This window comes from Benincasa hispida, chromosome 1 (genome assembly GCF_027475165.1).
Source record: "Benincasa hispida cultivar pf3 chromosome 1, pf3_genome.v1.1, whole genome shotgun sequence".
Taxonomy (NCBI): Eukaryota; Viridiplantae; Streptophyta; class Magnoliopsida; order Cucurbitales; family Cucurbitaceae; genus Benincasa; species Benincasa hispida.
In genome coordinates this window covers 69,356,246-69,374,696 of record NC_143478.1, presented here as the reverse complement: position 1 = coordinate 69,374,696, position 18,451 = coordinate 69,356,246, and the positions used below count along the sequence as shown (strand labels likewise).

Here is an 18,451-nt window from a genome sequence, read left to right as displayed (position 1 = left end):
TTGCTAAGTGGTTGGTGTGAACTATAACTTTGGATCCTAATAAGTAAGGTCTGGACTTTTCAATCGCAAAGATTACTGCTAGAAGCTTCTTCTCTGTGATGGTGTAGTTTGCCTGGGCGAAGTTCAATGTTCTGCTCACATATGCGATGGGGTGCAACATTTTCTTTTCCTTCTATGCTAAAACTTCCCCCATCGCATAACCGCTGGCATCGCACATCAGCTTGAATGGCTTTGTCCAGTTAGGTAAGATCAAAATAGGTGCTGTAATCAATGCATCCTTCAGTGCTTTGAATGCGTTGAGGCATTGTGAATCAAAGTCAAAAGTTCTGTCAGCTTCTAGCAACGCATTCAACGGTTGAGCTATTTTTGAGACGTCTTTCATAAATCATCTGTAGAACCCTGCATGTCCCAAGAAACTCCTTAAAGCCTTCACACTTGCTGGAGGTGGAAGTTTTTCAATGGCCTCAATTTTTGCTTTATCCACCTCTAGCCCCTCCTTTGAAACCTTGTGCCTAAGCACAATTCCTTCGTTAACCATGAAATGGCATTTCTCCAAATTCAGCATCAGGTTGGTCTCTTCGCATCTTTTTAGTATCCTCTCCAATTTTTTCAGACAGACTTCATACGTTTGCCCATAAACTGAGAAGTCGTGCATAAAGATTTCCACTGAGTCCTCAAGATATTTGGAGAAGATTGCCATCATTTACCTCTGAAACGTGCTCGATGCATTGCATAATCCAAACGGCATGCGAAGAAAAGTGAACGTTCCATATAGAGAGGTAAATGTGGTCTTTCCTTGGCTTCTGGTGCAATCATTATCTGGTTGTAGCCCGCATACCCATCAAGAAAACATAAATAGTCATTTTCTGCTAGTCGGTCTAGCATTTGATCAATGAAAGGTAAAGGGAAATGATCTTTCTTTGTTGTCGCATTGAGCTTCCGGTAGTCCATACAAATCTACCAGCCAGTGACGGTTCTCATAGGTATTAACTCGTTGTTTGCATTCGGGACTACTGTCGTTTTGCCCTTCTTGGGAACACATTGCACAGGGCCAACCCACGTGCTATCGACGATAGGGTATATGATGCCGGTGTCTAACCATTTAATGATCTCTTTTTTTACAACCTTCTTTATTGCAGGGTTCAGTCTGCGTTGAGGTTCGATAGAGTCTTTCTGGTTCTCTTCGAGCCGAATTCTGTGCATGTAGTACGTCGAGCTAATACCTCTTATATCTGCTAGCGTCCACCCGATTGCTTTTATATACTTCTTCAGAATGTTGAGTAGTGCATTTTATTGTTCTTCTGGTAGCGCAAAGGATATTATTACTGGCAAGGTTTCATTTTGGCCAAGGAAAATGTACTTCAAATGATCTGGCAGAGTTTTCAGCTCCAAGATGGGTGGTTTCTCTAAGGAAGGTTTCTGTGTTCTTCTCTCTTCATTTAAATTCAAATTTTCTTCATTGTTCTCTGTCTTCATTATTACATGGTAGGTTTCTATGGATGCTGTCACATCCTCTCCTTCATCTTCTTCTTCGAACTCCATTTCTTCATTGCAACTTTGTTCATTGTCAGAATCTGATAGGCCTTCATCTTCTGGAAACTTCATCGCCTTGATGATGTTAAACCTGAGATGCTCATCGTGATCTCTCCTTTGTGCACATCTATTTGAGCACGACCAGTAGACAGGAATGGTCGCCCCAATATGATTGGCACATCTTTGTCCACCTCATAATCTAGAATGATGAAGTTTGCTGGTAGAATGAATTTATCGATTGTGACCAAGACATCCTTCAATTTTCCTTCAGGGTATACTAGGGACCTGTCTGCAAGCTGGAGAGTCACAATTTTCCTTGAGGCTTATTGGGCCAGCGATGATGAGCTACCCTCACCTATGCAGATCTAAGGATAATTCCGAGTGAATAGGAGTTCATAGTTAGCTCAGGATTAAGATTAAATTACCTAGGTCATCAATTAACGAAATAGTCAGTTTTATACATAAAACGACATTTAGAACGTAAAAAGTGACTATTTCATAGTTCAGTCTTATACAAGCTCATTGCATAGGATGCCTTCACTCACATATCTCTATATGAACGATTTAGGATCACATCGTTTGTACTAACTACGAAGTGGGCTGCATCTATAGTGTCCCAAGAATAAGGCACCAACCTTATTCATATATTATAGACCATTTTGGTTATATATTTGAACTTGATACACATTTATGTCACTACATAATGTTCAAACTACATTAAATAGCCTCAGGACCTTAGATTATTGGATTTAAGATTACAATTTCAATAACAACTTTATCGAAAAACAAAATAGAATATGTTTATTAATTTACAAACTACGAGTTTTAGGATATAAAATCCAACAAACTCCCACTTGGACTAAAACTCCTAGTGGAGTATCACAATGTTGAATTTAAGTGAGAAACATATGAGTACAATAAACATATGAATACAATAAACTAGGGCATATGCCCAAAAGTTCTCCCACTTGTCCTAGTTTACAAACTTTGTAGACCTATACTCTATAGGTGACCTTCAAACACTTTAGCCGTGAGGGCCTTTGTAAAAGGATCAACAATGTTTTGCTCAGAAGATATTTGGGTTATTACAACGTCTCCATGATGTACAATCTCCCAGATCATATGGTATTTGCGCTCAATATGCTTGTCACGCTTGTGGCTTCTTGGTTCTCTTGAATGTGCAACTGCACCACTATTATCACAATATAGGGTGATAGGCAGATGCATATTTGGAATGACTTCCAAATCTGTCAAGAATTTCCTCAACCATAATGCTTCCTTTGCTGCTTCACAAGCAGCTACGTATTCAGCTTCCATTGTGGAGTCTGCAATACAATTTTGCTTCACACTTCTCCACACTACTGCTCCTCCGTTAAGAGTGAACTCTGATCCAAATGTAGACTTTCTAGCATCTTTATCAGTTTGAAAATCAGAGTCAGTGTATCTAGTAAGGATCAAATCCTTAGTACCATACACGAGCATGTAGTTCCTCGTTCTCCTAAGATACTTGAGGATATTCTTAACGGCAGTCCAATGATCATATCCAGGATTGGACTAATACCTACCGACTATCCTTACTGTGTAGTATATGTCAGGTCTAGTACATAACATTGCATACATCAGGCTCCCTACTGTGGAAGCATAAAGAAGGCATCTCATATCCTCAACCTCTTGAGGTGTCTTAGGACATTGATCCTTTGACAAATGAATTCCATATCCATAAGGTAATAGACCTCTTTTGGAATTCTACATCTTATACCTAGACAACATTTTGTCTATATAAGTTGCTTGAAACATGGCTAGTGTTCTATTCTTTTGGTTTCGAATAATCTAAATCCCGAGAACATACTATGCATTTCTTAAATATTTCATTTAGAAATGCGTTGCTAGCCATTTCTTGATGTCAGTTAGGTAATCTACTTCATTCCCAATGAGTAGAATATCGTCAATATATAAAACTAAGAATGCTATAGTAGAATTGACGATCTTCTAGTAAACACAAGGCTCGTCAACATTCTGTTCAAAGCCATAAGATTTGACCGCAATATCAAATCTTATATTCCAAGATCTAGAAGCTTGTTTCAACCTATAAATGGATTTTTGAAGCTTACAAACCTTTTGTTCTTGACCTTGTGCAATAAACCCCTCTGGTTAAGCCATATAGATACTCTCCTCAAGATCGCCGTTTAGAAAGGCTGTCTTGACATCCATCTACCAAATTTCATAGTCATAAAAGGTGGTAATGGATAAGAGTATTCTAATCGACTTAAGCATGGCAACGGGAGAGAAAGTTTCTTCATAGTCCACTCCCTCTCTTTGGGTATAATCCTTTACCACAAGTCGAGCCTTAAAAGTCTGTACTTTACCGGCTTGGTCTTGTTTTCTCTTGTAGATCCACTTACAACCAATTGGTTTTACATCATTTGGTTGATCTACAAGTTCCCAAACAGAATTGAAGTACATAGACTCCATTTCGAGGTCCATGGGTTTGACCCACTGATCACGGTCCACATCTTTCATCGCCTGTTTATAGGTCGATGAATCCTCTATGTCGTCATCAGGTATAACGACTTGTGTTTCTGTTAAACCCAAGTAACGGTCAGGCTGATGAACAACCCTCCCACTACGTCGAGGCATTCTCAACTCTTGAGAAGGATGTGACTGACCAGATGTACTAGTTTTATCTACTAATTTAGTAGATGAACTAGCTCTATCTGTAGCGTTTTTGGAAATTTCATTCAATACTAGTCTACTGCGAGGTTGATGACTTCTTATGTGGTCTTCCTCTAAGAATGTGGCATTTTTCGATACAAATACCTTATTCTTTTGAGGATCATAAAATAGACCACCTTTTGTTTCTTTTGGATAACCTACAAATAGGTATAGTTTTGAACGACGTTCCAATTTTTTAGGATTTTGCACCAACATGTGTGTCAGGCGTCCTTAAATCCTAAAGTGACGTAAACTGCCTTTACGTCCTTTCCATAGCTCATAAGTTGTTTCTGAAACACTTTTAAAGGGAACGTTATTCAAAATATAGACAACAGTCTCTAATGCATGTCCCCAGAAGGAATCAGGTAACTCAGCAAAGCTCATCATTGAGCGAACCATGTCCAACAAGGTTCTGTTTCTTCTTTCAGATACACCGTTCTGCTAAGGCATATTAGGTGCAGAGAGTTGTGACTTGATTCCGTGTTCTATCATATAGTCCTGGAATCTTAAGTCCATGTACTCCCCACCTCGATCTGATCGTAGTGTCTTAATTGTTTTACCTAACTGGTTCTCAACCTCAGCTTTATATTCTTTGAACTTTTCAAAAGAATCAGACTTGTGATGCATTAGGTAAATATGACCATACCTTGAATAATCATCAATAAAATTGATGAAATATTCATACACACCTCGAGCTTTGACATTCATCAGTCCACAGAGGTCAAAATGTACGAGCTCTAAGGATATTGTGGCTCTGAGACCTTTTCTAGTAAAAGATCTCTTAGTCATTTTTCCCTCAAGACAAGACTCACATGGAGGTAAAGAATTGTCTTCTAACTGATTTAGGAGTCCATTCTTAATCAATCTCTCAATCCTTTTGAGATTTATATGGTCAAGTCTTAGGTGCCATAGATAGGCATTAAAAGAAACTTTTTGTCTTTTATTCTGAGTTTCGGCTGTTCTAAACATCTCAGTATTCAAGACAAATTTTGCTTTAGTTGGTCTTAACTTATATAAGTTTTTTTCAAGTATAGCAGAACAAATTTGAATACCTTTTCTGAAAATGAACGCTTCATTAACTTCAAAAGATATTTTATACATTTATTCCATAATACAAGCGATAAATATTAAATTCCTCTTCATAAGAGGTGCATACAAAACATCTTTAAGTATGATATATCTATCGTTGAAAAATAACTTCAAGTCTCCCACTGCTTCGACCGAGACAACCTCTCTTGTTCCAACCTTGAGCGTGATCTCGCCTTCTTCAAACTTTTTGCAGGAACTAGTTTCCTGAAAAGAGAAGCAAATATGATTAGTGGCTCCTGAATCCAATATCCAGGTTGAGGTATCATACTTCACTAAACATGTTTCAGCAACTATTAAATCATATTTACCTTGTGCTTCTTTCGAGACAGGGGCCTGAGAAATTCCTCAGTTAAGACAAATCTTAAGTCATCTATTACTAGTGTTGAATTCAAATTGTTTTTCCATGTTGAGTAATTATTGTCGTTTAGTTTCTCGGAAGCTAAGAGTTGATCTAGAGAGCTAGTCATGCTGAAAAGAAAAACATATCCTTTTTAGTAAAAACATTAATCTTTTAAATCCAATCAAGTTTAGCAAAAAAAGAAAAAAAAAACTAATAATATACCCTTGATTATTATATTTTGCAACGATATTTCAATGGTTTAGAATAACCTTCACCGAGGGGTGATCGACTATTCCTCCATTGAACCAAGACTATCTTGACTAGATACTATCACCTAAAATAACTCTTATTCCTATAGTAACTCAGTTATCGCTACTTTCGTCAAGAATTTACTAACACTTAGTAATTCTCGTAAGTGTGACCCTCCATTTTCAAACCTCAAAGATCAGAATCATTATGCTCCCGAAGTTGGAAAGACAAGAATGAAAACGAACCTGAGAGACCCTATCAATTTCTAGAGTTTGTGGAGTTCCGAATCCTATAATACAGCCCTCCGATTGGTAAGGTCGCTCAGGGGCAGACATGCAGGCGCATTATAGGAATCTCACAGTGCGACCTAATGGAAGAGACCGTAGGATGTGTTGACACACTTCCTTCTCCCACTTACTATGAACAACTTCCCCTATTCACCTTGGTATTGACTCATGCAAACACTCTCCGAATGGAGTCCGCTCCCAGGGCGGCCCAAAGCCAAGCATGAATCTCACGGTGTGAACTCTTAGGGACGCTAGAGCTAAAAGTACATTACTTCTCTCCAGCTGAAGTGTTCTAGACGGTTAGGGTATAAAATACTTAGCGATACATTTCGACTAACTAAACATATCCTAAGTCTAGGTGATTCGTCCGAGTATAACTTTTATATTGGATTTTTAACCTACGATGTCTAGGTGATAAACAAATTTTATTACCTCGCACCACTCACGCATGCTCATAAAACCGGTTTAACCTAACTCAGACGCTGGCTCGATCTCCAGGTAGTAGGTGTTCCGTAAACCGTCAACTTAAAAACCTTCAACCTTAGTCATCTTATTTGACTTTTTGCCAAGATTTTGTCGGGTGAGTTTTCTTGTAACTTTGGTTTTACAAGATATCGACCTATTTTCTATCAAAATTAGGATTGCTCGATGGTTAACCCTAAATGAGCATGCATCTTATCTTTATTATAAATTTTAGAAGTCTAGGTTATTTTATAACAATTATAACCCTAGAGCATTCATCTATAACATGCTTCCTTCAATCAAACATGCTTTAATATAACACTTATATTAAAACCAAGCATGTATAGTATATATTTTATAACACTTATAAGATATAACAAATGCATGTCACATGCTTTTCCTATGGTGGGGTTTTAAAACTATATGGCATAATATATGCACACATAATCAAATAACATTATACATCACATGCATAATAGGTAAACAATACTAAAGTGGACCGATTTTGGCGATAAAAACAAATAAATAACTAATTTATTACAAAATTCAGCAACCAGCTTCCCAGAATCTGCTTCAAACACTTTGAAACATCTTGAACTGGCCAAAAAACTCTCGAACTGGACCAAAAACTCCCGAACCGGCCCAAAAACTCCAAAAACCAAGTTGAACCAATCAAACCGGCTCAACCAGGTCAAACAGACTAGTCCAAACCATCTGGACCGACTGGTCAATGGAAGTACGGGCGGGTTTGGCGAACGAAAAGCGGGTGCGCGGGTCGCGGGTGGGGCGGTGCGTAAAGTAGTTTCGAACCGGGTCGCAGAACAGAGTGGGCGAGCGCTCGGGTCGGATCCGGCCGAGCAGGCGTGCGAAGCAAGGCACACGTACAAGGCTTCTCCGAACCGTGTCAGATTGCTCGGGCTGGCTGATCAGGTCTGGGAGGCTTCCTTGGGTCTGGGAGCAGAATTCGGGTCTGTGATCACAATTTCATCAATTTTGTTGTTGTCCTCTCTCCCGGAATCAAGAAATTACAGTCTAATTTCAACTCTAATGACTCCAAAAAATTTACAGACCCTTTTTCACACATTAATACTCATAAACATGTGACCAATTACAAATTTCCACAAGAAATTTAAAGAAAAATAATGTCAAAATCATAATAAATCCACTTTAAAGAAAAATATTTTAATAGAACGGAAAAAAATACCCACCAAAAGCAATTGAGCATAATTAAAGCATGCTCTGATACCACATGATGGAACACGAGATATACACAGTGGAATTAGGATCTAATTACACTCTAATTGCTTTTAATTCAAATGAAACTAGCATGCAATTAAAGGAAAAACAGTAAATAAAAGTGGATAGGAAACAACCTTTGTAGCTCCCGAACAATGCTTTTCCTCATTGAATCTCGACCCGAACACGAACGGACCACCACTAGAGTTGACGTACTATCCTCTGGACTCAGAACCGGGTTGTAGGACCCAGTGGATGAAGAAAACCAAGAGAGAGAAAGAGATAGAAAAAATAAGATGGAATTTTGGTTTTGGGTTTTCCATTTTTGTAGCCCAATTTTAGAAAACAATTTGGCAAAATTGGCAAAACTCTTTTCATTCAAAATGAAAGCTCATTTTATAGAAAAAACCATGCAATAATTGCAAGAACCAAATCCATAAAAACCCAACACCTATAATCCACTATCTTAGTGGGCTTAATGTCTCCACTATATGCCAACACCTAGCCCATTATTTTGTTAGTGGAATTATCCAACAAAAGTTTGGATTTTCCCACTAACTATAGTCAAAGGGCAAAATAGTCATTTGGTCAAAGTAAAACTTTGACCAAAAAGTCAACATTTTGACTTTTATGATTTTTTCCGTGTTGACTAATTTTGAACTTCCGAGCATGAATCCACATTCATTTTCTCGAAAATCACATTTGAATATAAGGTCGGTTAAAGTTTGACTTTTCAAAGTAAAAAATCAACTATTTGACTTTTTACATCTTTGACCATTTCCATTATTTCCGAGCTTCCGAATATGAACATATTCATATTCTTGATATTTAAATCACATTTAAAAATTAAAGCTGTATCTCTAAACTGAAAACCGACCACTATATCACATATACTTGGTTTCTTTCTCTTCACCTAATTCGAACAATTCGAATTATTCTATCATACTGTTCTAAGTTTATTCCATATGAGCTAGTAGAGGAACCTAATGGACCTATAGATCATGGGCTCCAACGATCCGAGATTAGCTAGCTAAACTCCTTAGACGGAGCTAATCAACATTCGTTAACTAACGGGTCATTCCACTATAGTCCTGTAGTTGCACTCCCCTCACTATAGATATATTTGTGTCCATTTGATATAACCATAATTAGTAAGCTAATCCTTCATAGGTTGTTCGTAATCTTGGCTAGGTCATAAAAATCATTTTACCCCCGAGACTACATCTTATTCCTTAAGTTCCACTGATCCTTTAATGAACAATTGGTTTAAGGTTCAACCTATAAATCGAATCCCTCTCGGGCCAAGGAGAGGGTGGGGCCTCTTTTTCGAGACTTGAATTCAGTACTAAAGGGAACACCATATCTACTATCCCTATAACGGGTAGGAGTGAATTCCGTCTTGCACCCTATGTTCCCAGCTATCCATTTGATCTTACCCCTGAAATGGGAGGCTTATTAGGCTAGTGATGATGAGCTGCCTTCACCTATGCAGATCTAAGGATAATTCCGAGTGAACAGGAGTTCATAGTTAGCTCAGGATTAAGATTAAGTTACCTAGATCATCAATTAACGAAATAGTCAGTTTTATACATAAAACGACATTTAGAACGTAAAAAGTGACTATTTCATGGTTCAGTCTTATGCAAACTCATTGCATAGAACGATTCAGGATCACATCATTTGTACTAACTACAAAGTGGGCTGCATCCATAGTGTCCCCAGAATAAGGTGCCCAACCTTATTCATATTCTATAGACCATTTTGGCTATATATTTGAACTTGATCCACATTTATGTCACTACATAAAGTTCAAACTACATTAAATAACCTTAGGACCTTAGTTTATTGGATTCAAGATTACAATTTCAATAACAACTTTATCGAAAAATAAAACAGAATATGTTTATTAATTTACAAACTACGAGTTTTAGACATAAAATCCAACACATGTAGCACAACTGGTGCTTGTCTGTTCTATCGCGTTGACTTGCCCTCTATGCGTTCCAGGATCGTTGATTGTGATGCCCTGTAACAGATTTATCATCACATTCATTTTATTTTGCAAAGATGCGATGGCACCATTATTTGCGTTACCATCTCTAGTTTTACTCGTTGATCGCTTTCTTGCCAATCCTCGTGATTTTTCGATATGCGATCAAGAATGTTCTTAGCTTCATCATAAGTCTTGTCTAGTAGACCGCTTGTGGCTACCGCATTGGCAGCTGTCTGCAATGCAGGATATAATCCATGATAGAAAATTTCCATCTAGAGGCAATCCGACAGTCCATTGTTCGGGCAATCTTGCACTAATCTCTTGAACCTCGCCCACGCATCACTGAGCGATTCGTCTTCTTCTTGTTCAAAATTTGTGATTTACTTTCTTCTTCTGGCATTCTCTGTAAGAGGGAAATACTTCTTCATGAACTTCTCCACAACCTGTTCCCATGAAGTTATTCCCCTTGTTTCGAGGGAGTATGCCTATTTTCTTGCTTTATCGCATAACTAAAATGGAAATAGTGTGAGTCGAACTTCTTCAGCGGAGATATTAGGAACACAAAAGTGTTACAAATTTCAATGAAGCTCCAAAGATGGGTGTGCGGATCTTCGCCACACCTCCACCGAATTGTCCTGCTATCTGGATCATTTGTAACATTATCGGCTTCATCTCAAACTTCGATCCATCCAAAGCTTGCCTCATGATTCCTGGGGAGAAATCATACAAGTTAGGTGATGAATAGTCTTGGATAGGTCTATTGCAATCATTCACCAGTAAGATAGGATTTGCCATTATGTTGTTTGCATTTGCGACTCTCTCTTCCGATTGTTCAGCCATTCTGGGAGTTCTTCTTTGTTGTCAGCGTCTATTTCTCTATCTTCTTCGAAATGTTCTTTCGATCTCTGGGTGGTAATTGGGCTCAAGAGCGTGTTCTTCGCTCATGCGACGCTTGCTTCTTCCCTTACCGAAGGAATGGAAATGCACAGAGGTCGAAAGCTGCAAGAAAATCAAAGAGGTATATATACCGTAGTCCCCGACAACGGTGCCAAAAACTTGATGCATGTGATTGTGATGTGTTATGGTGTGAGTTTACGATGATGTGTTATGTGGTGATCATGCATGTTTTCCTAACAAGACCCAAGTATAAGCCTCCTTAGGTTTCCTGGTAAGTCCAGGGTTGAATATAGGGACTACTAAGTAAATATGCGACAGATACTTTGATTCTATTGCAGTGGTAAATAAATGAAGTGGATATTGTTTTGATTAAGATTTTTCCTATGCAATGGAGTTGAACGCAGAGTTGATGAAAGCGTAGAGTTACAATGAGTATGCGATGAAGGGGTTGAGAAGGGGTTTAGCTAACATTTCCTAAGATTGCGCACAAGTTATGCGATCATTCTACACATAAATAACAACATTTCATTTCTCAATGCAGAATGTCATAACTCCTATTTCTAGGACACATGCGATGTGTATGCGAAACAGTCGATATGACTTATTTCTAAGCCTCTACTCTTGCCTATGCGATGATAAATGATGCACACATAAAACAAGGTGACCGATGATAATGTCTAAGTTACTATTTCTTACTTATGCGATTCTAATCTGACTTTCTCAAGCCTAAATTCTAATATGACTTTTTCAAGCCTAGATTCTATCTTTAGACTACTCTCTCAGTATGTCCAAATGATGAATGATACATACATAAGACAAGATGATCGCATAAAATGTAAATCTTAAGTCATGCTAGCTAAGTACTTCTCAACCCATTTGGAAATTTAGCTACTCATGCGAGGTATGGAGAGATTGAACATAGATTTTCATTTTCTGTAAATAAAGTACTAAATACAAAATAACAAATGAATTTGAGAGATAAGAAGCCCGGTAAGCAATGTCTTGCTTCCCGTGGCCTTTTACACTGCTCTTTTTCCCTCCAACTCTGTTCTGAATGTGTATTCTTGCTCTCGCAAGTGTTGGCCCTCTCTCCTTTATGTTGCTCTCTGGCGGTCTCTTGATCTGTCTGGGAATGATCTCTCGGCTCCCTCGTCTCCTTGCTCTTCTTCGTCCTCTAAATATATGTATGAGTATGTGCATGAATAGACTAACTAACTTTCAAACTCTGCTAAGCTCGCTAACTCCCTCTTATACTAGCGACCTTCGGTATTTATAGATTTCAAGGTGAAGCAGCTTTTCTTACTAATGATTGCAATGATGGGCGATATTAATTCCCCTGCTCTGATGCGTCGTTTAATGGTCACCGAAAGCCGAGTGTACTTGCTACAGTGTGGCTTTTAATGGCTTGTCAACTAAATTCGGAATCGATCGTTATCAGCTTTTCGTCCCATCATGATTTATTATACTGTCACCTTAATGCAAGGTCTTTATACGGCCACCTTTTTAAGAAACTTCTCACGATCGCATGACTTGCGATCACAATCTTTAAGCGTGCTGACGCCTTGTTCCTTTGGGTCACAATTTCTTATGCGTCATCGCATTGTTCCTGCACAAAATAGGTAAATTAACTGTTTTTATGTGATGAGCACCTGAGATCGCAATCTTTATCAGTTTAACGCTTTCGGACATGATATTGCTTATTTTTACCATTATATTCTCTCATTGTTTTACTTATTTGAGCTGTAATAACTTGTATTTCTACCAATTATCAAGTATACTCACAATTAACGAATATTGATTAATTTGGTTAATGAGTTTAATTAATTAATCTTATATCGTTGGAGTTTCTAATCCGTAGATTCATGAAGTCAACTTCTGAGCTTGTAAAGGGAATTGAGGTAACTATGTCTTGAATTGAATTTGAAGTGTTCAAATTCACTTAGAGAAATAATATAAAGTATAATTATGCATTATAATACAAAGTTTATATTTTAATTAAACTTTATAATATAAAGTTAATTTTTGGATATGATTCAAGATTAATTTATGGGAGAATTAAATATTTGAAGGAGGTCAAATGTTTAATGTGAATTGAATTCATATTAAAACTATAACTTGTGAGAGAAGTACATTTGAATATGATTCAAATGTAGACTAAATTTAATATTTGGTAATTATTCAATTAGAGAATTAAATAATTATTTAATTTAATTCAATTAAATTAATTGAATTAAAACTATAGGTTATGTAAGAGATGTTTCATTTAATATGATTTAAATGAAATCATTAATTAAATTAGATTTAATTAATTTTTAAATTAATTAGTTTAATTAATTTAATTTAATTAATTAATTAGATAACTCCCACATAGAGGAGTTATCTGAAACGTGGGTGATCCCACGTTCCACTACAAGAAAAAGACGATCTCTCGATGCTAAAAACAACCGTCCAGAGTGCAATCGTCAAGAGATACAATATCTCCAGACGTCGTACAACAATCGTCAAGAGTTATGCATAACTCCCGACAGGTCTTTCTTGTCGTCAGGAGATATGTGCATATCTCTCGACGAGTAATATTAAGTGTCGGGAGTTGGTACTAACTCCCGACAGTTACATAATACCCATCGAGAGTTAGTAACTCTAACTTATTAGACCTGAAATTCGTCTTCCACATTTTCATCCTCTTTCTGCCTATCCTCTTCATCCGAATGTGAATTCAAAATTTTCGTTGATCAGGTTGCTGCCGTCGAAGCAAAGAAAATGCCACGCCGTCATTGGATCATATCGAACGTCGTCAGTGTTGGGAATGTCCTAGAACTTGCAGTTCGTGTTAAAAATTCTATTTATCAATAATAATAAATTGTTGATTTTGCATTCTATTATGAAAATTCAATAAACATATACATGGCTATAGTCTAGATACTTTAACTTTATGTGGTGATATAAACAGGATCAAGTCAACAATATATAGCCTAAATGGTCTAATAAGTATATGGATGAAATTGGGTATCTTATCCTGGTAACACTATTGGATGCGACTCACTCTATAGTTGTTACAAGGAGTTGTAAAGTTCTACAAACGATGTGATCCACAGATCGTTCATGTAGAGACAAGTGAGTGGGGGCATCCTATGCAATGAGTTTTCATATAGACTGGACCACAAAAATAGTCACTTTTCTTTATGACGACTGTTTACTGTTAAAATTGACTATTTCATTTATTAAGTAACCTAGGCTAACTTGATCTTAATCCTGAGCTAGCTATGAGCTCCTGTTTGTTCGGGATTATCCTTTGATCTGCATGGGTGAGAGTAGTCCAACAACACTGCTCAATAAGCCTCCTATTTTGGGGATAAGACCGGATGAATAGTTGGGGACATAGTTTTGAAAGATGGAATTCACTCCTACCCGATTTAGGGTTAGCAGATAGGTTGTTCTTTTAAGTACTGATTTCAGGCCTTGAAAAATCGTGCCCTCCTTCTCATGATAGAGAAAAGACTTGATTCATAGGTATTATAAATCAAAATTGTTCATTAGATGGGCAGTAGGAACTTAAGGAACAAGATGTATTCACAGGGGTAAAACAGTGATCTTGACCCAACTGTGATTACGAACAACCTGTGAAGGATCGACTTACTGATTATGGTTATATCAAGTGGACATAATATATCTATAGTGAGGGGAGTTCAACTATGGACTATAGTGGAGTGACCCATTAGTTAACGAATGGGGATTAATTCGGTATAATGAGTTTAGCCAATTAATCTCAGATTGTTGAAGCCCATGATCTGTAGGTCCGCGAGGTCCCCCTACTAGCTCGTAAATGGATAAGCTTTAGAGTAACATGATAAGTTAATTTGAAACGTTCAAATTAGAATGAAATGGAATAGGAGAATGTATATTTAAATATGATTTAAATATATGAAGATGGATTTGTATTTAAATGATTATTTAAATAATTATTTATTAATTTTATTATATGAAATTAATTTTATAAAATTAATAATATTTTCAATTTTAAAATCAAATAGATTTATTGAAATCATTTGGTTTTTTGAAAAAATTGAAAAATTACAAAAATATGTACAAAATGGAAAAATAGGTTTTTCCATTACCATCTTCAACTAGTTCACTCAAAACCTATTGACATTCTCTTCAATTACTCTAAGCATGAGCTGCATCTCATGCAACTATCTTCTTTGCATGTTGATCTACAATAAATAAAGAAGATTGGAGTGAATTTGAGGCATGCATTCAAAGAGATTTTAGAGAAAATTTTGTGTTGAAGAAAGAGTTCTTCAAACAAAATTGTGCAGTGAGCTTCTCCCTAGTTTTCTATTGGTTTAGTGGGGAAGATCTTGAGGTGGTTCACGGTGAGTTTTGGAGAAAACAACTGTTGAGGATCAATATCCTTAAGAGTTCTACAAAGGTATGACTTCAAACCCTCTTATATTAGATGAGCATGCTTTAGTTTCTGCCAAAATTAATGAATTAAAATGCTTATTGATCCTTGTTGCTTTCATTGCATGTTGATATACATTGGTATCAGAGCATCATATAAGCATTCAATTCGTTTTAATTTTTGTTTGGTGGGTGTTTTTCATGAGATATATGAAATTGATGCACTGATATGGTTTTCTGAGTTTTGGTATTTTATTTCTCTTTAATTTATTAATTAAATTTGTAATTGGCTCTTGATTCATGAGCTTATATGTGTTATCAAGAGTCTTTAATTTATTTGGAGTCATTAGAGTTGAAATTAAGATGTAATTGAAGAAACAAGTGAAGAAGGCCGAGCTGCAGATTCCCGTTTTTCAACTTCTTCTCAAATATCGTCGTTGGGGTTTAAATGCTAGACGATCGTCTAGCTCCAGGCACTAAACGATGTGAAGAAAAGCTAGACGATCATGTAGCTACGGGCGCTGGTCATTGTGATGTTGTGTGCTAGACGATTGTGTACCTGCGAGAGCTAAATGATGAGTTGAAATGCTATACGATAGCACTACGCAATCATATAGCTTCGCGTGGGAGCTAAACGATGCATTGGAAGTGCTATACGATGACACTACACAATCGTGTAGCTGCGACGCGAGCTAAATGATGCATTGAAGTGCTATACGATGGCACTAAACGATCGTATAGCTGCGGCGTTGAATGATGCATTGAAGTGCTATGCGATGGCACTACACGATCGTGAAGCTATCAGTGGACGCTAAATGATGACAAGAAGTGCTATGTGTGGTGTTAAGCGATTGTGTAGCTCTATCCGAGCACTAAACGATGGCATTATACGATAGATGGAAAACACTAAGCGATTGTGTAGCTCTACCCGGGCACTATACGATAGATAGAAGACACTAAGCGATCGTGTACCTCTGCCCGACAGTAGGCGATTGTGTTAGATGATAGACTCTAGAGCTACATGATCAGCCTTAGCGAGATTTTGAGCTTGGATCGAGAGCAATCGATTCGACTTGTTTTCTCGAGGTCCAGTCTGGGTCAGCCTCAAAGGGTTTATGGCTGGTCTGGTTCAAACTTATCCAGTCCGATTCAAGTTGCTTGGGTTCGGTTTGGAGTGGTTCAAGCAGTTCAGAGACGGTTTGAAGCTGTTCGTAATAATTAGGCTTTTGTTTGCTTGTTTATGCCAAAACTAAAACCATATCAGTTAATGTTTAATTGTTTATGCATGTGATGTATGTAATAAATAAATAATTCATGTATATGCATACAGTATGCCATGTAGATTTAAAACCCCACCCTAGGAAGCATGTTACATGCATTGAAAGTATGTTATAAAATGTTATAATATATACTATGCATGTTAGGGTTATATTTAATATAATTGTTATATTAGATATTGAATGCCTTTGTTGAATGTTGTGAATGTTTAGCATGTCTAAAATTTTGTAAGTTGTTATAAAATTGGGTTAGACGTCTAAAATTCACAACAAAGAATAGCTGCATGCTCACTTAGGTTAACAACTAGTTTTAATTGTTAAAGTAGATTGTTACAATATAAATTTTGGTTATAAACTCATATCGGTTCATAAACCCGTCTGAGGCTGGGGTACTTAAGTTGACGGTTTACAGAACACCTCCTACCTTGGGATTATGACCGAAAGATTGAGCGTTGTTAACTGATTTTATGAGCTTGCGTGAGCGATGTGAGTTAATGAAATGGTTTATCACCTAGACATTGTAGGTTAAAATCCAATTATAAATGTTATACTTGGATAAACTACTTAGACTTAGGTTGTTTAAATTTAGCCGTTATACCTAAGTAAATACCTAAACACATAGAACACTTTAGTGGGAGATTAACAATATATTTGATATATGGTAATTAGCTCTCACGTCCTCAAGAGTTCACACTGAGAGATCCATGTTCGACTTCGTGTCGCTTTTACCACGACTGCTCCATTCGGAAAGTGTTTGTATGGGTTAATAACAAGGTGAATGAAGGAAGTAGTTCATAGTAAGTGGGTGAAGGAAATGTGTCAACATTGTCCTATGGTTTCTTCCATTAGTTTGAATCGTGAGATTCCTATGTTGCGCTTGCTGTCGTTTTTAGGCGACACTAGCTAGTCGTTAACCGCGGCGATCCCCTCGGAGGGTTGTAACATAGGATTTGAAACAATCCATGCTTCAATAAAATGAATAAGGTCTTATAGTTCCGTATTGGGTATTGTCTTCTATTTCGAGGTCATATTCATACCGTTCTATAAGATCTAAAAATGGCGGGTCACACTTACAAGAATTACTAATTGTTAGTAAAGATCTTGACCGAAAACGATAACCAAAAGGACTATAGGAGTAAATAGTTATTCTGATATAGTATTTGGTCAAGAATTATCTTGCTTCTATGAAGGAATTCTTAACTGCCCATTGGTAGCAATTGTTCTGAATCACTAAAGTATCACTGCAAATAAATAGAGATTTATTGGGTACTTTATTATTTTGATAAAAATGGATTTAGATGCATTATTTAATAGAGTTTGTTTAAAATGTTTTAGCAATGTCGAATTCAATCATACAATTGCTAGCTTCCGATAAATTTAACGGTGAAGGATATTCAAATTGGAAATCCAAAATCAATACAATATTAGTTGTGGATGATTTGAGGTTTGTGTTGACGGAGGAATGTATTTTGGTTCCAAGTTCAACAACGAACTAAAATGTTCGGGATATCTATGATAGGTGGGTAAGGGCTAATGAGAAAGCTCGACCCTACATCTTAGCAAGTATATCTGATGTACTTAATAAAAATCATGAGGTTATGCCCACCACCCGTGAGATAATGGCGTCGCTATAGGAGATGTTCGGGCAACCGTCATCCTCTGTTCGACATGAAGCTATTAAGTATGTTTATATTATGCGCATGAAAGATAGAACCAACGTGAGAGAACACGTTCTCGATATGATGGAGCATTTTAATGTTGTGGAGGCTCATTGGGCAATGATAGATGAGACGAGTCAAGTAAGTATGATATTGGAATCTCTCACGAAGAGTTATCTGTCGTTCAGAACAAATGCTGTTATGAACAAAATTACTTATAATTTGACCACGCTGTTGAATGAGTTACAGATAAAGGGTCTACGTCTAGTACGAAACCCACTGATAATAAGAAGCCTGTTCCTTCTTCTTTGAAAGAA

At 37.0% G+C, this 18,451-nt stretch overlaps 1 non-coding gene across 1 annotated transcript; it reads left to right on the top strand.

Moving 5' to 3' along the window:
* The first annotated feature begins 10,189 nt into the window (after positions 1 to 10,189).
* LOC120070384 (small nucleolar RNA R71) lies at positions 10,190 to 10,296 on the top strand. Its single transcript, XR_005479879.2, has one exon. It is a non-coding gene; the product is annotated as a small nucleolar RNA R71 (small nucleolar RNA).
* Positions 10,297 to 18,451: the final 8,155 nt, after the last annotated feature.